At 41.2% G+C, this 13,096-nt stretch overlaps 1 protein-coding gene across 1 annotated transcript in view; it reads left to right on the top strand.

The window, feature by feature from the left end:
* The window catches only part of EDC3 (enhancer of mRNA decapping 3), a 229,130-nt gene that overhangs the window by 23,416 nt on the left and 192,618 nt on the right, over window positions 1-13,096 (top strand). The gene's annotated exons all lie outside the window — the stretch shown is intronic.

Below are 13,096 nucleotides of genomic sequence, written 5' to 3'. Positions count from 1 at the left end.
CCAACCGGTTTCCAAACTTCAATCCAAGGCGAGTTTCCTCAATTCAGACTCGTACTGGTCGACAGATTCTCCCTCCAACTGTTTACGCTGGAAGAATTTATATCTAATTATACCTATACATACTTTAGGGGCGAAGTAACTGTCCAGGTCTTTCAAAGCTGCAAGAAAAACATTAGCATCCCCCACAACAGGTGCCTTAGACATTTGGTTCTAGATTTTTAAACCATATGGGCCTAATGAATGTAGCAAAATTATTTTCTTTAGAGCATCAGGCATCTTTTCTGACTCATCAATTGCTGCAATATAGTTCAAAAAGTAATCCTTTTATTCACTCCATTTGAGTGTAGGTTCCACTCCAGACGGCCAGAATGCATGAGGAGTTGAAATGGAGAAATTCTGAGTTGCCATTGTTCCAATTTAAGTAAAAGCTGTAGGTGTGGTAATAGTACTAAAAAATGTTTTCAAAGTAATATGCAGCGCGCTGTCATAATTAATATAAATGTACATCCAAAATACTGTGCGCCGGTGACATTCCAAGGTTGTAGATAATGTCACTAAGGACGCATCTCCTTGCTGCTTGTGTTCCGATGAACAGTACGGTGTAAGCAACTTAAGAAAAATTCCAATTATATGCCTATAACTCGAGGTAGTACGAGCAGTGCGGTGTAATGAGGAGCTCCGATAATATGCAAACAAAATGGTGTCAGGTAGACGTTGCGTCTGGTCACGCCTGTTGACCCCACACACTTGCCTGTTTACGCGTTAGGCTTCCTGAACTTCACTCCAGGAGAAGATCGTGACTGCAATGGTTCCAGCACCCGGCTGGAACACCGCGTCTTAGTAGAGGAAGGTTCGCTAAAGAACTGTTCCCCTGCGGACAAACCTTGAGCTCCAACGACGGTTGGGCTTTAAATGTAAAAACGTCTTCGATGGAAGTTGAAACAAGTAAATCCAACATCAAATTGAAGGAGGAATAAAAAAAATACACGCAATGAAATGCGTATTGACAGTGGCCAAGATCCGTCGTAGGCGTAACTTTAAAGAAGGAAGACTCTTCCGTTGTCCTCATCCAATTGAAGTGGAACTGCGACAGGAGATAGAGCAGAGTAACCTTGTCTTGGGCCTTCCTTTAATTAATCCAGGTGCCCAATGCGAAGTACAGTAGTGCCGCGTTTCCTTCTAATAATCCATGCGTCGAAAGCCGTTGAGCTCTTAGAGTAGTATGACCCAAGGTTAAAAAATAGATGGAATTAAGGTGTTGGTATCAAAGACTATACGTGGGTTCTGCTCCAGACAAATCGTCGCCAATTGCTATGTACACAACACAATGCAGCATTAAGTTGTAGTGTACTTCTTTATTGTCTGGAGCCTTGGTAGAAACGTCCTACAACTCCGCTCTGTCACCTTCCTAGTGGCTCTACTTGTGCACTAGCTTCTAACATATAAGCTACTGTGTTGCTATGCAACACATGAAAGCAAGAACTCAACAGTCTGATGCTGATTTGGATCTATACTTTGACCCAAATAACGATGTTCATTTTACTCCAAACTTTTGTAACCATGAATACTTGTCTGCCTAGATATTTTTACCATTGCCAAGTGTGTGGATCCAATTCTTAAACAGTTTTTGAAAAGTAAGGTCCTTAAACTCCTCTGAGGGACCATAGGAGAAGTGAAGTCCACAAATTTAACCAGATGTTGAAAATGACACAAGCATCCTATCTGCCCCCAACTCTCTCTCTCTTCTGTGCCCTTTGTCTTCAAAAGTTCACCAGAACTGTTGCTGCTGCCTGCTCCTAATATTTCTAAATGCAAAGCATAGAGAAAAAGAAAGCACGTTCTTTACAGCTCGGATTCCAAGATTGTAGCCGCTATTGTTAGTCTTGCGAGAACTGAAGATTACGCAAGACTATGCTACTGAAATTGGAGAAAGGAGCTCAGCGCTGTTCCTCCACTTGCAGAGAAGACTATAGTGCAATTTAAAAAACACACACAAGTTAGCTAATTAAATTGCAGCAGTACAGTAATAAGTCATAGCCAAATAGGGTAACTGGCTCAAAAATCCCTGACCTGGATGATACTGACGTGAAAGTATTCTACTAGCCTGAACTGGGTAGTTTGCAGGCATTACATGTTCTGTTCTATTGAGGTCCTGTTTACCTCAAAGCATTACTTTTGTCTGAGGGCACCATACCTGGAATGTCATAAGACTGACTATGATGTCACTGTACTAATTTTGAGCTATCTGTTCCGAACACCATGCATGCAGATGAAAATAAAAGGTTTAGTAGGTGCAACCGCATCTTTGGTATGTACAGAATTAAATATCTACATGCACTCTTTACCTGTAATGGGTGACACAAGTGACACAAAAAGGTAAAACAAGATCGTAAGAGCATAAATCTGATCTGAACTGGAATGGAACATTCTTCATAGCAGTACATTTCAATGTCTGTACATTCCATATTCCAATGAGAATTTCAAATTGTTGCCCGCATTCAATTACAATCCAGGAAAGAAGATGGAAAGGCTTTACACATTAAGTACCATTTTTATTGATCTCTCAGATAGTTTGGCATCAATAGGTTTTGATGAAATGGAAAACAGGATCCTATTTTTATGAATATAGAGTTCAAGTATTGAGGAAAAACCTTTTAAGAATACAATAATTATCTTTATGAATACATTAGACTGTGATTATTGCATATTAAATTAAACTACTACATATAGTGTGATGAGAATATAGAAATAAATGGATATGTTAAAATACAAATTGGCTGCTGGAAATAGTTAATCCCAAGATGTGAGTGTTCTCTACAATTGTAATGAGGACAGCAGGGTGGAAAAACATGAGCATCTGGTGCATGAGTGGTATGTGAATAGGAGCATTGGTATAAACAAAAGATTTTTAATGGGCTGCACATGGCATTGGTATCGTTGAGAACACCCAGGATTGATACTTTGTTAGAACTGGTAAGAATTTGCTATTTGACAAAGGATTCAAGAGCGCTAAGTGAATGTGGTCGGTACATTTATAGTAAAGGTTAGTTAGTGTCTCTAATCATTTTTGTTTTGAAGTAAACCAAAAAATCTAATAGTTAGGTTATTGAGATTGGAGGTCTATAACAAACTTAAAAACATGTGTGCTGGTCATCTGTTAATGGCAAAAGGTTTGGTTTTAGCAAACAGGCAATTGAGGCATATGCTATAAAGGAGCTATCTGGTCCAGAACTCATTGATATAAAATTATTGCTTCTCACTTTAACTTAGAGGGCCAATATAAAGCTGCTTAAAAGGAAAATATGGCCACCTGTATAAGCCACCTGGTTTGATATTATCTGATGAATACATGTTACCAGTCAACTTATTCTAGTGATTGCCAGCAAAGTTCTCCTTCGTAGGGAACCAGTGCTTGGCGGATTGGCCTATGCTACAATGCCCAAAACGTAGGTGGGCAGAGGTGGCCTGTGTAAAAAAGGAACACTCCATTGGAGAAATATAATCACTGGTAAGTAATCAAGACAAAATGGAATGGGTATTCTCTAAATGTAATGCAAAGAGAATGAAGATTTCATTAAAGACACGGAGGCTAACATTATGCTTACCTCTTTCAGTGCTACTCAACTGCAGCACCTTTAAAGAACGTTCAACATAAACAATCTAAACGAGAACTCCACAGACCATAAATGATAATTGTTCAGAACACTCTTTCTCTCTAAATGCAGACGAAAATATCTATCCTACGTTCCTTCTACTTCCTCTCTGTCCACTGACTTCAGTTTTCTTTTCATCCTCTATGAAGATTCTACAGAGAATATCAAAAATGTCACTTACTTCAATTTCAATTAATTTAACATCGAAATCCTCTTCTTTAATTATTCCTTTACATTACATTAACTACTAAAAATCATTAAAATCCATACTCCCTGTTAGTTCCTTATATCATTATTCATTATACTCCCTGTTACTTTCCTTTCATCTTATCTTTCCTTACTTTTAACTCGTGTTATTTTTCTCACTTATTTCCTCTCGCTCTTTCAAAAAAAAAAAGTTTTATATTTAACATTGGGTCGAGGAGGGCTGGATAATGTTAGCCTCCGTGTCATTAATGAAATCTTGATACTCTTTGCATTACATTTGGAGAATCGCCGTTTCATTTCAAGACTGGAGGCTACCATTATGCATGTTGAAAGCCCTTCAACACCACATTTGATACATGAGTTATTGGCCAGAAATAATGCTTGGCAAACGTCCCCGCATTCGACAAATCAGCCACTTTCAGGATTTCTTCCAATTGTCCACCTGCCATATGCAACTTATTTGCCATCGCACCCCTCAAAGAATGTGCCTTAAATGCTTCTTTCTTAATATCCATCACCCATCTTGCAATAGGCGTTGAACTTACTGCCTTATACGGTTTTACATATGAAATTATCAGTTGTCCTACTTCATGACCTTTATGTTCCAACATCCTCTTCTCATGTTGTATCAGACAATCTACAATGCACAACTTCTGATTTTCTGGAAATCTGGGATAAAAAACCGACTCTGATATAGTCTTAGTCCTCTTCCATATCTCAAAAAGCACTCCCTATGGACCATACATCCCATTACTTGCCTCCAAAGCCTTTACGTCTGAACAGTGCCTGCAAGAAATTGGCAAAAAAAAAATTGCTAGCTTCTCTGAAATCCTTTTTGTGTTCAAATACCTATTTACAGGCTAGTCTAGGAACAATTTTAAGACTTTAGTTACATCCTACGGGGGGATCTTCGTAACCCCATAATTTTCATAATCCTACAAACACTTCGTCCAACTGATCTTCCATCCACCTGAGAATGACCTGCAAAAACTGCTAATCTGTAACAATTTAAAGTCCTGTAACTTAATCCTTCCTCCAACCTTTCTACTCGAAAATTTACCACCTCTACAACAGGATCCTCCACACCCCTTCCCATGCTCCAACTAACCCAAAATCTCCAAATTCCTTTATACCTACGTCTGGTTCCTGGAGCCCAAGATTAGTCCAGTAACTCTGAAGCCCTGCTCCAAAGTCCTTGCAGACTTCTCTTTCTCCTGATACTTTCCAAACAAGTGGATTCAACACACCCTCCTGTACCAACGGATGCTCTAATCTGTCTCCATCCTTCTTCTGCCGGATTCAAAAATGATACCACACACGCCATCTCCAGCACTGCTGGAAACGATAAATGTGAAACCCAAAAGAGAGTCCCCAACACTATTTGGCATCTCTCCTCTCTCACTTTCAGAAGCACTCTCTGCAACATCGCAAATGGGGGCAATGCTTAAGCTCTCTTCCCTTTTCACACCTGGAGAAATGCATCTACTGCACTCTCCTCTGGATCCGGCATCCAACTGTGATAAATTGCTTGGTTAACCTGCTTGCAAATAAATCCACCTCTAGAGGTCCCCACTCCTTGTTTATATTGTAAAATATTCTACTAGTTCAACTTCAAATCGCTGTAATCTCTCAAATGACGTGAATTCCAGTCTGCTGATATATTCATCTCTCCTGGCAAATAGTCTGCTCTCACAGTAATCTTGCGTTCCAAGCAAAAATTCTAAAATTCCTTTACCAGTTCTGCTAAACCACGAGATCTGCTTTCTCCTAACCTGTTGATGTACGCAACTGCAGACACAGTGCCTAGAATTAACAGCAGGGTTTCAAAAATGATTGTAAGGGTCAGACAGTATTGATGAAAATGGACAATTTATATGTCTAGATCTTTTTCTGTCCACACTCCCCCTGTCTCTAGAGCTCCCAATTGTGCTCTCCATCCTCTCATGCTTGCATCTGTCTCGAGAACAAAAACCAAGCATGCAACCGAAAATTGCTTGTCCATTCCAAGCTTCCATGTTATGCAACCACCATAACCATTCCTCCTTCGCTTCTGAAACTATTCTCATTTTGTCTCCATACCAAAGACCTTTCCTCCGAGCCTCTCCTTTTTTTTTTTTTTTTTGGATCAATTTTATTGATTTAAAGAACAAATGAATTAACATCTTATGACATTTTCCAATGATACAAGTCGTTACCGCAGAAGGTAATGTGGAATGTGGAATACAGACAGATTATTGGTTGAGCAAGCCACCGAGCAAGCCACCGTGACATAAGAACATGAGCCTCTCCTTTTAATCTCTGCAAAGCACCATAATATAGAGACCCAGGAAAAATTGCCTGGATAGAAGAAAACAATCCTATCACTCGAGCCAAATGTCATAAAAATAAACATTCCCTTTATAAAACCTGAGTAATTTTCTTCCTTATCGTCCTTACCTTCCTCTCTGGAAGCTGACGAATCAACTTCATGTTATCTACTTTGAAACCTACGAACTCCAATTCTCGTGTAGGTTCCAAAATGGATTTGTCCATGTTTATTATGAAACCTAACGACTCAAATATGCCTATTACATCTTTCAAGTCTTTCACCAATCCGTCCAAATTCTGAGACATTAACAAGATGTCGTCCAAATACACAATCAAACGTACTCCTCTCTCTCGAAAATAAGCCATCACTACTCTCATAACCTTTTGTAAAGCACCAAGGTGCTGAAGAAAGACCAAAAGGAAGGCACTGAAATTTGTACAACTGACCTTTCCACCTGAATTGCAAATATTTCTGACTCTCTTTGTCCATAGGGATTGTAAAATACACATCCGTTTAATCTAGCTTTACTAATTAATCGTTCTCCATCAATAAGTCTCTCAGACAATGAATTTCCTCCACCTTGAAGTGTCTGTATACCAAATGTTTAACTCCCTGAGATTGATCACTGGTCTCCATCCATTTGTGCCTACAAAACATTTCTCTTTCTCCTTTCTGTATATCACCACGCCTTTTTTATCAGTGACTATCTCTGCATCCACCACCTTCTTTAATTCCTCATCCACTACCAATTCTCTTGGTTCTTTAACCTGATGTGGAATAATTACGAACTTTTTCGTAATCTCTTATTATTTTCAGAATCCAAGGGTATTGTTTCCCACACTCTTAAGAACTCTTTTAAACGGCCCCCTACTTTTCCTTGGAAAGAACCTGAAAAAATCTCTGTACTTGGATTTCCTGAATTCTGTCCTCGTCACACAAAAACCTTCCTCTTTCTGATCTTCTGTGATTGGGATAGAAGATAGTGGTGCCTTGAAATCCTCTTCCTCTGTATTGTTTGTAAAAATTAGGACCGCAGCATGCCCCGGCTAGCAGTGGGTCCTCTTATACTAGCCCTTCCAAAAACTCCACAACCAAACACCTTCCGCTTATCAGTCTGCGCCTTCTAAAGTGCTGTGACGGTTGCCACATATTTTCCTACACTCTTTACCCGCCCCTCACCAAATAGCAAGCCTTTTGGACCATCGCTCGGTTCCTTCCGAGCCATGTCTCCAAATTTAGGACTTATTTTCATTTAAATCACTTTTCTTATTTCTGCCAACAAACCCGTGTTAGCATTACCTAATAACACCACTGCTTTCTGGCTCCAACCTCTGAGCAGTTCGACATCATGTGGTGTTCCATTAGTATGGTTTCTATTAAATGGTGGTTTATTGACAGGGTAGTGGCACTCCTAGGGGAAATACACCATATCTTTGTGCTACCTATTTGTGGCGCGGTGCTTGCAAGGTAGAGAGAACGCTTCTTTCCCTGTAATGTGGCCTAGGTCACCCAATCCAAACACTAAAATCCCCAGCACACGCTCAATATCTCTTATAAGTCAAATAGTGTTAACAGTTGTGTCTGCTTCTTTATTCTTCCTATTGTAGATCCACCAATCTCCGCCAACACATGTCTCATTGCTTATCGGGCACCAAATCCCGCGACTTCAGGACTAAGAAATCATGTATAACAACAAATGCTATAGCACTGTTGCTTATTCGGTTTGCATTTACATCACCCTTGGGACTTTTATGCAATTCTCAATCAATTCCGCAAATCAAAATTCATAATATGACATCGAATGTGTTGGCTAAGATTGGTGGATCTACAAGAAGCAGGACAATAAAGACCGGCATTGATATGGAAGGCACTTAGCAGCCAATTGGCTTGCAAGTAGTTGCTGTACACCGAGGTGGAAGGTCCGTTTTTCCAATGCTGTTCTGCAATAGTGAATCTGTAATTTTGATCAGAATAGTGCCTCTTTGGAAAAAACTGTTTTGGGCATGGCAGTACAGTTTAACAATTTTCTTTAAATGGGAAAGCATGATAATACAAAGCCAATAGTGTAAACGGAGCCACAGAAATGTACTTAAACCAATTCTCCTGGAGGAATCGAGAAGATAGCCAAAATATAGCAAATTTTGTTTGTTAGAAAAAGGTGCTGTGAAAGAGAGTGTATGCTTAGCCCACCCCTTTCCTAAAAATGGCATCAACTAAAGATCTTCCCAGGTTTCAGGAACAAACACAGTTGTAGTGTGCTTTCTGTCTACCAGGTTGCAGATGTGGTGGTAAACTCTGGGTTGGCAGAAAGTCTTGCACCTGTTCTTGGGTGGGAGCATGGACACCACCATTTTATGGGGGGAGAGGGGGTCTATTTTTACCCCCTCGTGTCTAGTGGGCTTTCTGGTGAGGCTAAAAGTAAACTCGCCATTCACCCGCTGTGTAGCCGTTTGGGGGCTCGGCCTGATGCCTGGACGTGTCAATCATGCCATTTTCTAATTTGTTTTTCCTGGTGTCTAGTCTAGTGAACTTTCTATTAACCTTCTCCAGCCCCACGTGCAGATTGGGGCTAAATAACTCTATGGGTTGGGTAGGGGGCAGAAAGTGCCCCACAGTGGGGATAAGCATAGGCCTTGTTGAGCAAGGCTGCTCCCACCCCACGGCCCCCCACCCCCAGAAATGACCTGGTGTCTAGTGGGCTTTCTGCTCTGTACCGTTCAGCACCAGAGGGATTTCCTGTTGTGGGTGCTTTGACGTGGCCTCCACGTCAACAGCACCTGGCAAAGAGCGCTCTTGACATGGAGTTCATGTCACTAGCACCCAAGCTGTTAATATAGGAAAAAAGCTCCATTTAAGTAACCAAATGTGTAAGTTGTCACAGACTCGCGATGTGCGCACGCATCTTTTCAACTCCATGTAGTGCTTAGAAGGGACTCTACGGTGAATAGTAACTCACAGAGTACTGCAGCTCCACCAGCAGTAAGCAGACTACAACCCACCCAGCCACCCATTAGTCAGCCGCAGCAGTATGCAAGACTGTACCATGTTTAAAAAAAGACCAAAGCAAAACAGTCATCCATAAAATGTTCAGAGTTTACCATCCTATGTGCTAACAATGCTACAGAACCTGAGCAGGATGTGTTACATATGTTGTTGATTGTCATGCTTTATGGATCAGTTTTTCCCTATGCTTAGTAGAAGATGTAGTAATGGTAATCGCTGTTTTTGTGGCTGGTTGAGAATAAAAGTGAAAGTGGAAAAAACCTAATCCTCAACTCCATCTGACATGGAATTCCTCTTCAATGCTGCACTGACTTCACAATCTTAAGACAGGTTGGTGAGCTAGACTCCTAAGAACAGTACAATGCTTTGTGTGCATATTAGTCTGTAAATACAAAAATATTGTGTGATTAATTTTCAAGTTAATTCCATCGCTTTCTCTTTCAGTGTTTGTGGCTTGCCTCTGAACTAAGTTTTACTCCTATAAATACTTATAAGGCAGTTGAAGAGGTTTATGGATTCATTACGTTCTAGACATTTCGGGTATCCCTAAAGGGTTAAATGTTTAGTTTTTTTCTTCCCAACAATTTTTATTTGTCAACAGCCGTAAAAGCCCAGGAGTGTCCAGGGTTTTGGATGAGGCAGTATAAAAGAAAGTTACATCACTGATGTGGCCCTTTAAATGTCAAAATCGAATAATTGAGAATCAAAAAATAGTCTGACAATTAACCAAGTAAAAAACAGTGCTATGTACAAAGTCCGCATTCTGATATAAGCTGTTCCCTGGCAAAAGATTGTATATTTATTCTGCAGTATAGCTCTGCACCATACTTTCATCTCACAAGATCCATATTTGTTGTATGGGGAATGGGCTCCAGGTACAGACCACGGTGGTCCGCCCATCTCTTCCAGATCTTGGGGTGTTTCTGGGGGCACCCCCTCACCTTGAATTGGTATCTCCAGCCCCATGCAGAAGTCCGATCCCCTCTTCCAGACCTCTACTAATGGAGGAGACGTGGCCTTCCACGTCCTGGCAATGTCACATTTCACCGGGTGAGACCCAGGAGTAGTAGATGTCTGTAGCTATTGTCCCCTATCCCTCTCTGTGATATGTAGATTAGTGAGTCGCGGTGAGAGTGGAATATCACACCCCAGCACCTCACAGAGGCATGCCCCCACTCCCCGAAAGAACCTCCAGAGCGCAGTACACTGTCATATTGTGTGTAGGAGGGTGCATTCAGCATTTCAACAGCGCAGGCAAAAAGGGGATTCGACTAAACCGGCCCTCCATAATCTATACCCTGTGAAATAGACCCAGTGAAGGTATTTAAATTGTGGGAGACGTAGGCGTGCTGCGATGGCAGCACCTTGTGGAGATTCAAGCGCTACGGCCCAGTCATCATAATCTAGCGGGCCTAGATCCCTTTGCTAGGCGTCTTGAGTTGTGTCTAGTGTGGTGGGGCTATTAGTAATGAGTGTTCAATATGTTTTAGTAATCTTATGGTCTCCTAGTTCCCCCATAAAGAATTTGGCCTCTATAGGGTTAAATTCAGGTATGTTCTCTTGGTTTGCAATGTAGGGAGATGGTGCGTCCCGTAATTGGAGGTATTTGTAAAACTGTGAGTGGGAGATGTCGTATTCTTTGTGGAGCTCCTGGAAGGACGATAGTCTGACCCCGCAGGACCTCTCCTAGCATGGATATACCGATGGCCTCCCATCCCCAAAAGCCGGATAATATCGATATTTGGGGTAGGAGACCATTATGCCACAGGAGAGTCTCTTTCATCAGTTGACCCAAACCGACGCAGTGACTGCTTCCACACCGTAAATACCGTCCTCGTTGCTGGCAGTAGCACTCTAAGTGCCGGACCAGAGTATAAAATCGTATGTAGGGATGTATCCTCAATTAGCCAATGTTTGGCTGTGTATGCTGGGTCCCGTCGATCCCCATACCACCAGTCATAGAGAACAAGGAGGTGGATATGCCTGAACATCTGGGGCCGCAATGCCCCCACAGTATGTGGATTGAAAGTAGGTTCTTAGGGCCACCCTGACAGAGCCCCCACCCCAAAGGAATTGGCCCAGGATTGCATTTATTTGTCGGAACCAGGTGGGTGGATTTGAGAAGGTGTGATTCTGGAGTTGGTACAGAAGGCGGGGTAAAGAGACCATCTTGAAGATTGCTGATCTGCCAGATAGGGATTGGGGTAGATGTGACTTTTTAATTTTCACACATAGTGGAGACAGATTTCTTTCCCATGAGCCGGTTTGGGAAGCCGACAAGAACACCCCATGATATTAAAACCCATCTGGGACCACTGTCACCTCACCTGACCTTGCACCTAGATGACACCCCCACCCCATACTGGCTGGTTGGGGGTCTAAGAAAAAACAATACATCTCCATATAAGGTCGTCCATCCTAACCTAAGCCGCAAGCAGGTCCATAGCGAGCGCGAACAGGTAAAGGGAAAGAGGGCAGCCCTGACGGGTACCTCGCCTGATAGGAAACGTCTGTGAGACCGAATCAGCCACTCGATAAGAGGCGGTAAGGTTGGTATATAGCAGTTGGGTATATGAAAGAAAGCGAGGGCCGAAGTTTAGTCGATGCAAAATGCTAAGTCCAACTGAGTGAATCGAAGGCCTTGTCTATGACCGCATGTTTAGTTTTAATTTATGTCCCCTGCTACTTATTGTCTCCTGCAAATGTTGTTTCTTATATGGCAAGAAGTGCTTTCATGTTTAGGTACTTGTAAACCATTTGGGAAACATTTTTTGAAGAAGAGAGCTATTTGTTCTCAAAAACTAATGTTTTGTCACCTTGGCATCTTCTATCCAATCAGGTAATATGTTTTAAATTTTCATAAGGAATATTCATCCCTTTACTGAACAATATTCTATGAATGACTTATTGCTGATCTGCTTCTTGACTCTTAAACTAAAAGTTGCATCCAAGTGCATAGAGAAGATGACTTGGTCATTATTTAGTTCTGTATTCATTAAAGTTAACTGCTAGAACTAAGCCTGCCTAACGCAGTGTGGGATAATCTGTAAGTGGTTGGTGCGGGACCCTTCCTCCTCCTCCTTCAATAGAATATTGTACCCTTCTCCAAGACACTGGAGCCTTGGTTCAACAGTCTTCCATCAAATGAGGCTGTGATTTTTTTTATTATTTTAAAATTGAGTTTCAGAAGTCAAAAGTAAATTTTGACTTTTCACTTCCTTGTACTCCTTTCGAGTTAAAAAAAAAAAAAAAATCCTTAGTGATGTTACGCATACCCATATTTGCCACCTTTAAGAACACACTTATGTGTCTCTCCACGCCACCAACTCCAATATACATTTTGGGTGGCTTGGTCTCCTGGGTTTAATTATATCCGTATATGAAAATCTTTCATGGTCTCATTTGGAACAATATGCAAGCCAGATAGGTTTGGCTTCCTGCAACTCACTCTGGTATATTGGTAGGAATCCCAGGACTACAGCTTCATCTTCAAAGGACAGTTTAACTAGTTTTCAATCAAAAGAGAAAATTGTCAGTCTTGCTAGATATCACAATCACCTTTGAATCCCAGAGTCCTGTAACGTTAAAACGTTTTTCGAATATGCAGGTATTGAGGAACGTTTTCCATTTTGTTGCTGGAAGATGGAGGTTTAGTAATGAGAGCATTGATACATTCTAGATTTGAAAGAAAGCAGTTGTCCTAGTGGCATGTGTGTATATCATTTCATTGGCTGCCAGTGAGAAATGTGATCTATTGTAGAATCGGACCAGATTAAAAAAAAAAAAAAACCAGGTCATTCATCACCTGGGTTTTACAAAGCCTATATGTGATTAGAACTTTAAGTGCTTCTTAGATCAGCAATTATACTCTGGTTGTCTGCATCTCATGACTATTTAAGTTCATCTCATTACAAAAGATGCTTTT

This window comes from Triturus cristatus, chromosome 3_1 (assembly GCF_964204655.1).
Source record: "Triturus cristatus chromosome 3_1, aTriCri1.1, whole genome shotgun sequence".
NCBI lineage: Eukaryota > Metazoa > Chordata > Amphibia > Caudata > Salamandridae > Triturus > Triturus cristatus.
Note: the sequence above shows the minus strand (reverse complement) of the source record. Positions and strands in the feature narration are given on the sequence as shown.